This window comes from Phoxinus phoxinus (genome assembly GCF_949152265.1).
Source record: "Phoxinus phoxinus genome assembly, chromosome: 19".
Taxonomy (NCBI): domain Eukaryota; kingdom Metazoa; phylum Chordata; class Actinopteri; order Cypriniformes; family Leuciscidae; genus Phoxinus; species Phoxinus phoxinus.
In genome coordinates this window covers 31,357,929-31,373,402 of record NC_136894.1, presented here as the reverse complement: position 1 = coordinate 31,373,402, position 15,474 = coordinate 31,357,929, and the positions used below count along the sequence as shown (strand labels likewise).

The 15,474-nt window shown below is 38.4% G+C and overlaps 2 protein-coding genes across 11 annotated transcripts in view; both read left to right on the top strand.

Annotated features, from left to right (window-relative positions):
• Positions 1–15,474, top strand: part of LOC306987137 (uncharacterized protein) — a gene marked incomplete at its 3' end in the record, with an annotated part of 75,478 nt that overhangs the window by 38,768 nt on the left and 21,236 nt on the right. The gene's annotated exons all lie outside the window — the stretch shown is intronic.
• LOC306987141 (uncharacterized protein) overlaps positions 1–15,474 on the top strand; it is a 29,363-nt gene that overhangs the window by 4,827 nt on the left and 9,062 nt on the right. The gene's annotated exons all lie outside the window — the stretch shown is intronic.

The window sequence follows — 15,474 nt, the reverse complement described above, 5'->3', positions numbered from 1 at the left end:
GGACCTTCGCCATGACTGTTCCCTGCTGGTGGAATGATCTGCCTAACTCAGCCAGAGCTGCTGAATCCGGAGCCATCTTTAAGAAACTGCTGAAGACCTATCTTTTTCGGCAGCACTTGATTCAGCACTACTAACACTTTCTTATCTATTCTATTCCAAAAAAAAAAAAAAAAAATGCACGTTGCATTGTACTGTGAAGGGTCATAGCACTTGCATACTGTTGTCCTACTGCTAGTTTAATTGCTTCTATTGTTTCTCATTTGTAAGTCGCTTTGGATAAAAGCGTCTGCTAAATGAATAAATGTAAATGTACACACACGTGCATCTGACAGATGCAAACCAACACCATCAAATCAGCAGCACAGTAGTGGACAGTGTGTAAAAACAATGGTCATAGTCTGGCTCAGCGGCCACATAAACCACGTTAAATAAACAACATTGACTAGGCAACGCCAACTAGTAAATGCATTGGCTTACTTTTGATATCTAGCTATAACAGGAGACGACGGGGCTTGGAGTTGAACACTGCAATGATTTCGTTGTCTTGATAGTGGCATTTCTTTGAGGTTTAGAATCTAGTATTATTATTATTGTTTCTTTATGAATTTAATAAAGAACTCCGTCTCGTATTCAGTCCAACGGTCAGTGTACTTTTGTGTCCATTCGTTTTTCCTTTTTTATCCCATAATTGCAAAACGAAAACGGTTGTTGTATTTTTAAAACGCAAAGTTGAACACCAAAATTTTTAATTTGAACTGTAGGCTACACCAAATGCTGCGCAAAAAAAATAAATATCAAAAAAAAAAAATGTATGACTTTTTGCCCCTTTTATTAAGCATTGAAAATATTCACAAATTATGGATTTTTTTTTAAAACTATTTTTCTAAGACAAAATTAGAACCTGGAAATAACATTTCCCCGCAGTGCTGAATGAGAAGAGCCATATGTCTCTGGAACCACAGCCTACAGAAAGGTGATATATAGGCTAATGATAATAAATGTGTCTGAAAAAATAACGAGGCAATTTAATTGTTTATTATTAAACTATTAATTGTTTTCTAAATTAGTGTCGGCTAAAAACATCTCCATCTCCGCTGTTAAGCAGATGCGCTTGTAGAGAGAAATGCACAACCTTTTCTTGTTATTGTGAGTTTACACAAATAAAAGTAGTTGCGAATAATGTATTATTATTTTCTGTATGACCAGAAATGATAGAGTATTTTAAGTTGTTTCCACTGTTAATAGGAAAATGCAAGTGTTCGCGTCCGCGGCTCCGTGCCATGCGCGGTCCACACTCCCCTCCATAACCCTTGGATATGCGTCAAAATCTTGTTTATTTGTGATAATCTTAGCCCTGTATTATTATTGTCTAACCCGTATTATGAATGACATTTGACGAATTGCTTTGTTCCTTTTTTGGATAAAAGCGTCTTCTAAATATGTAACGTAATAAACGTGATAATAATGATGATAATTATTATTTGCGTACACGGACCCCAAACACACCGCGTCTTCTAAGTCAGGTGACTGTAAAGCGCAAAAACTGTTTCCATTGCAGTTTTGCGAAATATTCCTTTTTCGAATTGCCTGAAAAACCATCTCATGCGAGTGTAAACTTTTTTGCGATAAGCGAGAGTTTTTGCGAAATTGACATGTTTCCATTGTGCGTAGGCTATTTTCAATTCGCAATTTCAATTTGCGCAATTTGAAGGGTAATGGAAATGCGGCTACTGACAGTAATGCAGGCAGCGCAATATGAAAGACTTCGTCTTATGGTGCGTTCACACCGGACGCGAATAGCGCGTCAAATTCGCGCCTGCCGCGTCTAGTTATATGCTTGACTACTTTGTGTCCATTCGCGTGTCAAGAGCGAAATTGACGCGTGTAAAAACATAAGTTTGAAGAGAAATTGACGCGCGTGAGGTGAATGTTTCGAAACCAGTTGGCGGCCATCTTTTTACTAGATGTGTGATGTTGATAGATCATTTATCGAGAGAGTCACCGCTCTGTATTTGCTCTGGAGAGCAGAACGGTGGCGTAGGGATCATCGTCGCCGTATTTGGGTCCACCAGACCCTTCCGGAGGCAAACCCAGTTTGGCGAGTTTCACCATTTGCTCCTGGAGCTGCGCCTGGATAACGGCCGCTTTCAGTGGTACTTCCGCCTGTCCCGCGCCCAGTTTGATGACCTGCTGTCCCGCATCGGAGTGATCATAATCCTATGTCACTTTATGCCACGTGAAGCAAGCAGGCTCCTGATTGGTTAACGCTGCGCGAATTGATGCAGAAGTTCAGATTTTTAAACTCGGGCTGCAGACGCAAATCGCGTCAAACACGTGAATGCACAAAAAGCACTATAAAATCATTCGCGCGTAACGCGCCAGATGCTCAATTCGCGCGAACTTGATGCGTGATTGCGGCGTATTCGCATCTACCGCGTCGCACTCACCGCCTCATTCGCGCCGCAGGTTTTTTTTTTACTCGCGTAACGCGTCTTTGCATTGACTTAACATTGAAATCACTCTCGCGTCGCGCCTGGTGCGCTATTCGCGTCCGGTGTGAACGCATCATTAGCTTTAACAACCTATGAAACTAATAATGAACAATATGAAACTAAAACGACATAAGCTTAATTTAAAAGGGCTTAGGAACTATAGGCTATTTAGAGGTGGATAAACGTAATTTAGAGGTGGATAAACGTAATTTAGAGGTGGATAACGCACTTTGTTTGGAGGTGGGTAAACGCTATTTCCGAATTTTGGGAGGTGCGCAAACGGCGTTGACGTGCGTTTAGCCTCCACTACATCGCTGCTTGTGAGGCCACTGACTGGATGGGCCTGACTGACAGGTAGCCCACCCGTAGCTACCCGAGAGGTTAGAATTTGTTACCGGTTATAAATTACATTCTCACACTTGAATTCAAATAACCTATAGATAGACTCAATTAAAGCGATAATCGGGCATCAGAAAATAGAAAAATAAACCGCTTATAGAAAACACACATAATGAAATACTGCGCATGTGTTATGCAGCTTGGACACACACACACACACACACACACACTCTCTCTCTGTCACTCTCTCTCTCTCTCTCTCGGGAATTCTGGGAGTTTGCACGTGCGAGAGTGGTGGTGGGGGGGCGAAGACTGAGTGGTGGATTTTCACCTATTTTTCCCTTTAATCTTTTTTCCCTGTTTCATCTTGTTTCTGCATGGTTTGGTAAGTGTTTACTTTTCATTTATTGTTGCTGTTAAGGCGAGCGTTTGTGCGGAGGAATGGCGTCTCAGGCTGAGGCGCTGTCCTTGCGCAATGGCTTCAGGTGTGTGCCTCCTGACGGGGTAATGGTGGAGGATGTACTTGTTGCGACTGGGGAAGCGGTAGGCCATGAAAATATTTCTTCTGCCTCTCGTATGAATAAGGCTGTTGTAGTTTTTATGAAAGCGCAGAATCTTGTCAATCAGATAATTGAAAATGGCCTTATTATTAACGACGACTTAGTGCAAGTCACTCCACTTTACACTTTATTCTAAAATCACGATTTCAAATGTGCCGCCGTTCATAACTAATGAAGCGTTGGAGCGTGAGCTAGTTCGCTTTGGGAAAATTGTCAGCCCGTTTAAAACGATCTCTCTTGGGTGTAAACACCCGGCTCTAAAACATGTTATGTCGTTCAGGAGAAATGTCAATATGGTTTTGGACTCTCCGGAACGAACGCTGGATATATCCTTTCGTGTGAAACATGAAGAGAAAACATTCATGGTTTGCGCAACAACCGGTAACATGAAGTGTTTTGAATGCGGTGATGTTGGGCATAAACGACATGCGTGTCCACATAAAGAACGCGAAGTTGAAGGTAATGGTTCGGGATCAGAGATTGATGTTACTTCTCAACTAGTGCCTGGAGTTCGTGGCGAGATTGAGGGTCCTCCTGAGGCAAGTTTGAGAGATTCAGAAATTAGTGTAACTGCCACCGAGAAGACTCAAACAAATAGCGAAGTGAGAACAACAGTGGCCGTTTCTGAGCTTAGTAATATTGCGATTGTTAATATGAACGGAGAAAATGTTGAAACACTGAATGCTGAAAATGTCTTGCATTCTGCACCAAGTACGAGCGGTGTTCAGGCTAGTTTTCGTAGTGTAGAGCGTGTGGAGCAGAAAGAGCAGATGGAGTTGAGCTGTAACCAAGAATGTAGGCCTAAAAAAAGTGGCTTGAATGAAACTTTGTCAGATGAGACTGTATCACAGGACATAGATTTATGTTCACAGGGAGATTCTATGTGCAGTGGTGAGATGGACTCTCAAGAGTTCTCACAGGATGATCCTTCATTGTATACTTTAGAGGAGATCAATGCTTTTCTGGATGATACTTTTGGGAAGCAAGTGAATGTGATAGATTTTTTTCCTGACATTGAGAAGTTTGAGAAGTCGGAGGTTTCGTTTGAAGAAAAGGTTTCGTTTGAAGAAACATGTAACCGCAATTAGAAAGTATAGAAATGTGGAAAAAAAGAGCACGTTAAAGGTTTTGTTTTAGCTAACCATCTCATGCATCACATGGTGTCTCTTTTTGTAATGCTGCTTTTATCTGTTTTTTTCCTTTCCCTCTTAAACCTATATATGGATGCTTTAAGAGTAGGTTCTCTTAATATAAATGGGGGGAGGGATATGCACAAACGTGCATTAGTATTTGAAATAATAGAACAAAAAAAATTACATGTTATTTATCTTCAAGAAACACATAGTGATGTAGGAAATGAAGTTGAGTGGGGACTGTGGTGGAAAGGGCAGTATAAATTAAGCCATAAAACTAATTTGAGTGCAGGAGGGGCAATTTTCTTTTCACCCGATTTAAGAGTTTCTGTTTTGAATACAGAGGAACCAATGAATGGCCGTCTTCTTGTTGTTAAAGCTGACATTGATGGGGACATTTATTATTTTATTAATGTGTATGCACCAAATGTAGGTTTTGAAAGATTAATGTTTTTTGGTGTGTTAAGTAATGTTTTAAAAAAATGCTTCAATTATGGAAATGTCATAGTTGGAGGTGATTGGAATTGTACAGAGAATTTTTCTGTTGATCGAAATACTATTATAAATACTAAATAATATTCAGTCTTCATCTTGTTTATCAAGGCTAATAAGGGCAGCTGATCTTTTAGATATATGGAGGGTTAAACACCCTGACGTGAGGCAATATACATGGGTTAAGGTGAATAATAAGAGTTACTACTGCTCGTTTGGACAGAATGTATGCATCCAAACAGTTGAGCAGTCAAATTATTGATGTTTCTATCACACCAATGGGTTTTACTGACCATCATTTGGTTTCGATTGTAGTGAGTAAATCTCAGAGCTCTAAGTCCTCTTTTTGGCATTTTAATATTAGATTGCTTCAAGATAAAGAATTTTGTAGGTACTGTTGTGGCAAAAACAATTACTAAACTCAGCATTCCCAGGCAAAGAGATGTCAAGATCCAAATTGTATTTAAAAAGAAAAGTAATTTATTCATGCAAGAAAAATGGTTCCCTGACCCCAGCCTTGCAGCCAGGCTGCAGGCCAGAGTCAGAGACAGACAGATACTGGCACTTCTCCTCAAGAGAGCTTGGCCTGCTACTTTATAATGCAAGGGGAAACCATCACCCCCATCGTTTATACAAGCAGGAACAGCTTCCCCCAGCATGGGAACTTAAAACACAGATCATTCTCGGGCTCACACCTCCCCCCCAGCTGAACCAACGTTACATCAGGAAACTCAGAATACAGACAGAGAACATACAGCATTAATCTGTTAAATCATTAGGAAAGATTAAAAATGCCATTACAAATTCTCCCTTTTTATCATTCTCTGATAACTACAAATAAACGCATCCCTTGAACCTTGTTGAAGGAACAAGCAAGTAAATATTTAAACTGAATCAGGGTTAAAATGGATATGCACTGTCACCGCTTTTTCATAGTATGAAAACCATATCAATTCAACACCCCTGGTTGATTTGAATAAACATACAAATAGTAAAAATTATAACAAAACCCCTCATTTCAAATCCTGTCCTTTCAAATCCTGTCTCGTAACACGCATGACTGCTGTTTTTTACATTTCATCGTCTTCAGAAAGAAAAGAAAAGAAAACAGAACAAAACAAAACAAAACAAAAGGAAAGAAATGAAAACAAAACAAAACAAAACAGAATTTAACTCAATTAATACATTTCACTGTAACTTCCGCTACTCGAATCGTCTGCATAAATTTGTTCATTTTTCTAACCAATGTAGTTTTTCAAAATTAACTCTAATATTTCCATTACGGACCTTTTTTTTGCTTATTACACATCAATTAATAGATTTTCTACATTTTCACCAATAAAAATCAATACCTAGTTTGATTCAATTAAATAAAATCATCAACATCATCACAAAAAAAAAACAGATTCTTCTGCTAAACCATTAGTTGGTCTAATCATCTTTCTCCAGATGCGTTGACGTTCCGTCTTCACCATTTTTGACGTTTTGCACGCAGTTGCAATGGTCTTTTCCCTCGTAGGTAAGGGAAGCTGTTACTAGCACAAGCCTTTGATCCCTCACTTTATTCTTCGCGTTGGCATGTGTTTGTTCGTTTAGTCTAAGGTGAGAAGTTTGGACTCAGGTCTCACACTCTCCAAGATTTTCCCTTAGATCATGACCGTACCCCCACTGGATTAAAACATTTACTTTCTGCTGTCACCTGCGAACGAAGACCTTAAGTGATTTTGTTAGTAACTGCTTGTCTAGTCGGTCGTCCCTCTTGATGTGACCTGTGAAATCATCAACCTGAAACATTATCACCAGATGATTTCTTGCACTCAGAGTCCTTTTCCCCTGAAACACACTCAACCCACTTTGCTCATGTTAACAAAATAACATTTATACATTTGGAACAGAATCAATTCTGTTTGATCCAATCCATCCTGACATCCTGCAAAAGAAAAATGTTGAAGTTATTCGCTGCGCAGGTGTCTCACCTTTCTGTCACAATAATAAGCCAGGATAGCTAGCCAAATTCATCCATAGCCATTATTTCATTGGGCACAGTCTTCCCTGTTCGTTCACTCCTGTATGACAAGATCAAGCTGGTTTTAAAACAAATGGTCCTTCTGACCCCCCTGACCCCCCTGGGTTTTGAAAGGCTCTTATCTGATCATTTGTTTGTGTGTGTGTGTGTGTGTGTGTGTGTGTGTGTGTGTTTCTTTGCTCATGCCATGTGCCCAAAAGTCTGCATTCTCTGTAAAGAAAAACAAATGTTAAGGTTATTGTCACATGTGTTCTGTGTGTCCGCTGTGCTGCTGTATCCGCTCTAGGCGTTTCCTGTTGAAACATTTCTTGTTATTAGCACACTTTACAGACTTTTGTTAGGGAGAAGAATGGCTTCTTGCAGGGCTTTACTCAATTAAACCATTCTGAGATTTACTCAATCTCAACATCCATTGCTCCACCTGTGCAATGGCTTTGGGAACACAGATGGCTTTGGGAAATCCCAAACCATCACAAACTATATTCCCCATTTTTGATGCACCATCTTACTTGTGCATCAAATTAACATAATTGGGTTTTGATTCACTAAACTAAACACTGTCCTCCAGACATCTTTCTCTGTCTCTTAACCAAAATGTTATATTCTTCACTCTAAGCCACAATCTCATCTTCTTATCAAATTATTTGAAATGCAAATGCACTCTTTGCGTATCCTGCTTTTCAGGACTGCTCTCAATAGTTTGTCTCTCAACTCAATCTCAATTCTCAGTCATCTGCAAAACTGAATACAATTGTCACTCTATTTGCCCTCCTCCGTGGGCTTCACTGTCCCTTGCATCTGTAAGATCAAAGGTATTTATTTATGGTCAAATGGCCCCTCTGGCCTCCCTGCCTGACAGGTTTCCCGTGTTTCAACAAATGTTAATTGTTTCACAAACATTCATACATACCCTGAAAATGCAAATGGCCCTTAGTCATCTACAAACATTTTCAAATCTATAACCTATTTTATTTCAATCTATGGTGGACCAAAGATATCCAAAATTGATCTAGAAATTCATTCAAATCTACTGTATATCATAAATGACCAAATCGATTCAGAATTATCAACTTCTCTCAAATTTAACGACACATCTATGCACACTATTCAGACATAATGTTTTCCACTGCCTAATACCTAAACTCACACTTATCAAGACATAAAACTGCAGTCATCATCAAACACACACATCTGACTATTAACCGTTCATATTTCGTATTCATATCTTTTCTCTAAAAAAAAATTACATTTTAAATCAGATTTTAAAACTTAAATTTTCTGTAGCTTTTACCTAATTTACATGGCCTCTTAACCTTTTTCAAAACATGTCTATTAATTTGTTTTTTTACAAAAGTCAGCTGTGTTGTTTTTTGTTCATTATCATTAATTTGTTTTAGCTTTTCCTTTACTGGCCGAATACAGAAAGACAAAATATAATTCCTTTCTCAAGCAGTCTCTCTCTCTTTCTCTAAACAAATGCTCTTTTCAACAGCCTTCTAAGACTGTAATTTAGACAAAATGTAACAATAAATTCATTACAATAACTTATTTTATGTATTAGTTCCTTCGTTACTCAGACTTCTCCTTGAATCTACAAAATATTTCTCCATTTTTAGCCACCATCATGTACTAATGGCCCTTTGTCATGTCCAATGACCTAAAATTCCTTGCCCTTAAGGCAACTAACATCTTAGAATTTTGTTACTGTCTTCACAGCAGAAAATTTAATTCACCTCATGGTCTGAAAACATTCTTTGTGTTTTGGAGTCCCTATAATCAATGGTTCTCGATTGCCCGCTGTCGCACGCTATAGGTGACAGCTGTGACTCTGTCATACTATTTGCATATTACTGAGATTAGAAGCAATTGTCTCTATGATAAATAAGCTCTTTTAAGTGAAGGAGCATTTGGATATATATACTGGAGTGGAAGTTGGATCGGAGCAGACTTATAATTTCTTATAGTCCCCCCTAGATGCTCTTGGCCCATCAGAAGCATCACAACCACTCCCTTTTCATAGACACACCTCCCTATCCTGGTGGGCAGGTGCTCAGTGGCCGGTGCAGTCCTGCCTTAGGTCGTCCCCCTACTGGCCACCGGAGAATCTTACCCGTCTTTGGAATCTACACCTCATTGCACACTGATTATAGCTCTACTTCACTTGAGCAGAATTATCATAGTTTGTTTGTTAAGAAAAATCTTTTCTTTTTTTTTTTTTCTTTTTTTTTTTTGGGTTTGAAAAAAGGTAATCAAAAACCATCCCATCTAACGGGAGCGTCCAATATCGATCAAAGAATTATCTTCAATCTAACGTTTAAACAACAGTATTTAATCAATTACTGTTTAATCAATTATTACTGTTACTTCTGTAGCCGGAGCCATCGGCCCTGTCTCATGGTGGCAACTAAAATCAGACAAAGAAGTCACTGGTTCTAAAATAAACAAATCAAAACAGTATTTTAAAAACTTCTTTAAAGTCATTCAGTTTTACTTCTAAAACATTTACAAATTGTCCTCTAAATTTATAAGATCCTGTAACATTATTTCTTTAAATATCTCTGTGCCTATTATTTTCAACTGAAACACTGTGCTTTATAGCTCATTAACATTTACAACACATGCTCAGATAACAGCTTTTAGCTGACATTTGAATGAGAAGAGAGACTTTTGAGCCATTCAGGACTAATATTTTGCACTTTCATAAACTAACTTCAGACTTTATCTATCATATTTTAACACTAGCCTAGCTTGAGTTATCTTTTCCATAAATTAAATGCATTTTCAATTCAAGCATCATTTTTATAGTTTCTTTTGACATCTCTGGGGAATTTAGACATTATAAATTCCTACTCAGAATGAGTCTCTGTTGCACTGAAACTGTTTCAGCACACATCAAATTCAGATAATCAAATTTTTTTCAACCAAATCATAAACTTTATCTTATTTACAAATAGCACATCAGCTTGTAGGTCTTTCATAGTCAACACTAACAAACTTTTGTTTAATCAAATGCCTTTTACGCATTTTTGCTTTTAGCAACTGTTACTTCCTCAACACTGCTTCTGTTTAGCTTATTTTATTCTTTAGAGAACAAATTATTATTATTATTGAGTCTCAATAACATTTCAAATTTCATCTAAATTTTAGTTGTCATGTTCTCAAATTACCATAGTTTTAATATCTTACTTCCATATTTTCTCTTCTATGAGTTTATCAATCTGCAATTATGATGATCTAGAACCTTTTTTAAGCGTTTCATTAAAAGACAATCATTTTATAGCCTTCTTCAGATCTTCTCTTCTGTAATTTTCTGTTTATTCTAATACGATCATATCTAGCTGTAATAGATTGCCCTATCTAACCCTCCTAGGCCGAATTGTCTTTCACACCTAGGGGTCTTCATTTATGGCTAAATTATCCGTGCCTTCCTGACTGAAAAGTTTCCCGTGGCTTAAGGTGTTAGAAGTTCCCCAGTAGCATGTGTTTTTGCTATGAGCGAGCCTTAAGAAAACAGACATGCATTCCAGAAGATAAATATGCTTAACACCACACAATGTCTGAAGAAGTTAAGACAAGTTTTTTTGTTTCATTAACACTACATTAATACACGTCACTCTCACATCATTTAGATGTAACCTACTGCTTGACCACAATAAAACACGGCCAGCCTCCGAATTCACCCCCATTTGCAGTTCTGTCCCTGCATTCAGGAAAGCAAACAGCAATACAATCTCTCAGTTGCAAATTCAATCAAAATAGCATTCTCTGTATTCTTTTACAATCTCAGTTCCCGTAAACTAGATCTAACTGGAATAAAATAGAATACAATTCTAAATTCCCCTGAGTTTTCTAAATTCTCCCTTCCCTCGGGGGTTTTACTGTCCTCACTCGAAAATTCTTTGTTTGTGGGTAAATGATCTCTATCTTTCCTGAAGATAATTACCTACACTAAAAGTTCAAAGGCTAAATACCCCAACTGTCTTCCTAAGGTCAATGGTCTTTTCTTTACAAGTTAACCATACTAAAGAGTTCAAAAGGCTCTTTCTGACCATTTGTTTTTACTGTTTGAGTTTCATACTGTCTGACCACTATCAGATTTGAATGCACCCCCACTTTCAGTTCTGTCCCATTCACTAATGCAAACAGAGCTATAATGCAATCTCAGTTGCAAATTCAATTACATAGCCAAATCATAGTAACATAACTCTATTATTTTTTTTTTTTTTCTAACCCATATTAACACAGAATTTTCTTCAAATTTGTATCATTTTGGCATGTCTATGATTATTGTTTCTTTACAATTAGAATCAAACTTTTACAAAAGCATCATTTGCAAATCAGTTAGCTTCAGCTGTTTACAGCATTTGCTCTCTTCTGTCTCATTATTATTTATCAGAACTGTTCATACAGAAATCACAATATCATTCATATCTCAGTCCCTAAATTACACAGACATCTCTCATAGCTGCACATTCAAATCTTTTATAACCTCTGTTATAAACATATGGAAATCTATTCTTCAATATCCTTGTTTTCATAACATTAACACAATAAAGCACATTCACATCATAATTAACACTGACATAGAATGTTGCCCATTCTGCTTAATGAAACATTCCTCATGTTAATCCCTGTTAATCATACTCAATGCCTTATTTTTATCTAAAACTCACTTTTCATTTCAACTTAATTTGACTTAACAGGCGTTCATAAATAGTTCCATGAATTCTATCAATCCCCTACATTCCATGTTCCTTAAATCTTCAATCTTTCCCTACATTTCAGTTTCCTTCTGTTCTCTTTATCTGCAATCCAATTTCTTGCATGCGTTTTCTGGCCATAATTTCTTCTTTTTAACAAAAAACTGGTGTGTAAAAATGATCTAGCTTACTGTTAGATGATCCCATTTTTGGCTGAATCTCCTCTCTTGGATTTTTACTTTCGACGCGCGTCTTACTAATCTGTCCAAACGTCTTCGAACAGATCTGACTTCTTAACCCAAAATCAGACAGGTTTTAGCAAATATGCTCTGTATTCAGTTGTGACTCTTCCGTTCACTTACTTAATCAGCTGTGGCTCTTCCGTCCACGGTGTGGCTCTTCCGTCCACCTACGAGCTAGTTTTCAGAAAATTGACTTGACTTCCTCAGGTCAATTTCCCGCTTAAAAACTCTACTCGCAACCAAAGAAACAGTCTCAGCCAATATGGTTCACTCACAGTTAGCCTATATCAATCTACACCCAACAAAAGAGAAGAAAAATAATAATTTGGCTGTCTTTTTTACCTGAGCTGAGATGCACTGCCACCAGTTCTTTCTGATCCCGGTGAGGATTCTTCTCTGGCCCTGAAATCAGGAGTTGTCTCTCTCTCTCGTAACCTGTTGAGCTCTATTTCTCAAACCGTCGAGGTATGAGACCAGTACCTGGTACTGGGGCGATTCACTCCGTCAAATCCGTCTCAGGACCAGGAGAAGAATTTTCCTCACGGAATCCTCACTTCTGACACCAAATTGTTGTGGCAAAAACAATTACTAAACTCAGCATTCCCAGGCAAAGAGATGTCAAGATCCAAATTGTATTTAAAAAGAAAAGTAATTTATTCATGCAAGAAAAATGGTTCCCTGACCCCAGCCTTGCAGCCAGGCTGCAGGCCAGAGTCAGAGACAGACAGATACTGGCACTTCTCCTCAAGAGAGCTTGGCCTGCTACTTTATAATGCAAGGGGAAACCATCACCCCCATCGTTTATACAAGCAGGAACAGCTTCCCCCAGCATGGGAACTTAAAACACAGATCATTCTCGGGCTCACACCTCCCCCCCAGCTGAACCAACGTTACATCAGGAAACTCAGAATACAGACAGAGAACATACAGCATTAATCTGTTAAATCATTAGGAAAGATTAAAAATGCCATTACAGTACTTTGAAATATTTTGGCAACAGTGGAAAATGAAAAAAAGTAGTTTTGAAAATCTAAGACAGTGGTGGGACATAGGAAAAGTGAATATAAAAATGTTCTGTCTACAATACACTGCCAATTCTACTAATGTGTTAAGAGAAACGATTGAGTCTGTTGAAAATGAGATATCCTCTATAGAAGCAGAATTAATTAACAGATATGATCCTAGTTTAAGTAGTAAGTTACAGAGGAAGAAAATGGAGTTGGGATCTTATTTAAATGAGAGAGTAAAAGGGGCCGTGGTAAGGTCTAGATTTATTTCTGTTGCAGACATGGATGCTCCAAGTGCATATTTTTTTAATTTGGAGCGTAAAGTGGCAAAACACAAACAGATGGCTTGTTTACGTCTTCCTTATGGAAGGATGACGTATGATGATAAAGACATGCGTCACCATGCAGTGGATTTCTATTCAAATCTTTACACTGCTGAGCATTGTGATGCAAACTGTTCTGCACAACTGCTTCAAGATTTACCTCAAATAGACTCTGACTCAAAGACTGCTTTGGACATAGATATATCATATCAAGAAGTAACTGCTGCTTTGGGCCAACTTAACTCTGGAAAATCTCCAGGAATTGACGGTTTGCAACCTGAATTTTATAAACATTTTTGGCATTGCATTGGACAGGATCTTTTTGAAGTTTTTTGTGAAGGTAACAGGGATGATATGTTGCCTGTGTCCTGTCAACGGGCTGTTTTGTCATTGTTGCCTAAAAAGGGGGATTTGTCTCTTTTGAGGAATTGGAGACCAGTCGCCCTATTGACTACTGATTATAAGATCTTAGCCTATTTGCAAGGCATTTGGATTAAAAAGTACCTTCATCTAATAGTACATCGTGATCAAACATATTGTGTTCCAGAAAGGACAATATCGGACAATTTGTTTTTGTTTAACGGGATGTTTTGGACATTTGTAGAGTTTCTAAAACAGAAATTGGTTTGGACCAAGAGAAAGCGTTTGATCGTGTCGATCACAACTATCTTTTCAATGTTTTGAAGGTTTTTGTTTTTGGGGAAGGTTTTTTAAAATGGGTGAAATTGTTGTATGCAGGGGCTTCTTGTATTGTTAAGGTGGGAGGTGGATTGAGCCGTCCCATTTCTGTAACAAGGGGCATAAGACAGGGGTGTCCTTTATCAGGGCAGCTGTACAGTATAGCAATTGAACCTTTACTCTGCAAATTACGAGAAAAAATGTCTGGCTTAAATATACCTGTTATTCTTAAGACTTCAAGAACAGTTTTAAGTGCTTATGCCGATGATGTTACCATATGTGTTAAAAATACACAAGATGTCAAGGTCTTGTCTGATGCACTTTATGTTTATGAGAAGGCTTCAACAGCCAAGGTGAACTGGGATAAAAGTGAAGCTCTCTGGGTAGGTCAAGGTATTTCAGAGAACCTCCCACAATTGCCTAGAAACATAAAATGGAAACTAGGTTTTAAAATTTTAGGCTTTTTTTTTGGTTCTAATGAGTTTCAAAAATTAAATTGGGAGGGCGTAGAGGATAAAGTATGCACACGGCTGTCCAGGTGGAAATGGTTGCTACCCCAGCTGTCGTACAGGGGAAGAGTTTTGGTAGCCAATAATCTGGTGGCATCTACTTTGTGGCACAAGTTCAATGTACTGCAACCACCAGCAGGCCTAGTCCAAGCGATTCAAAGGCACCTAGTAAACTTTTTCTGGTCTGGATACCATTGGGTCCGATCTGCTGTACTGTATCTTCCTTTACAAGAAGGGGGACAGGGTCTGGTGGACCTCAAGGCAAGACTAATGACTTTCCGTTTACAAACTGTTCAAAGACTGCTATACAACAGCAACTTTGCTTGGATGGACACTGCAACAGCCCTTTTGCGGAGGGTAGGCGGAATGGGACTCGATAAACACTTATTTCTTATGGATTTACAACAGTCCGAGTTGGTAGACCTTACCCCATATTACAAATCTATGCTTGAAGCTTGGAAAGTTTTTACTGTGTCAAGATCACCTGATGTGTCAGCTGGGCCTTGGCTGTCGGAAGAACCTTTGTTTTTTAAACCTCTCCTCTCTTCAAGACTATTATCATCTGCATGCCTACGCTCACGGTTGATGGCTGCTGGATATGTGAAGTTGGGCCATGTATTGAGTAGCAGTGTGGAAGCTATAAGCCAAAGGACTGAAGTGAAATCCGCAAGAGTGATACAGCAGTTTGTTGCAGAAGTACGTGGGGCAATAGGAGAGGAATACAGAGACTTTCTGGATGACACAACGATGATCCATGAGTGGACAGAAGGCCATGATGATTATGTATTTCCTTCACTCATAGTGAGTGCTGCTCTGGAGAATTGGGAAGAGGATGATCACTGTGTGTTGACATTTAAAACCCCCGTTTTGGATAGTTTCGAATCAACTGGGAAGAAGGCCTTGTACTTGACTTGCTTAAAAGTGTCAAATGCCAGATTATTGACTGGCGTTTCTTCTACAAAATGGATGGATT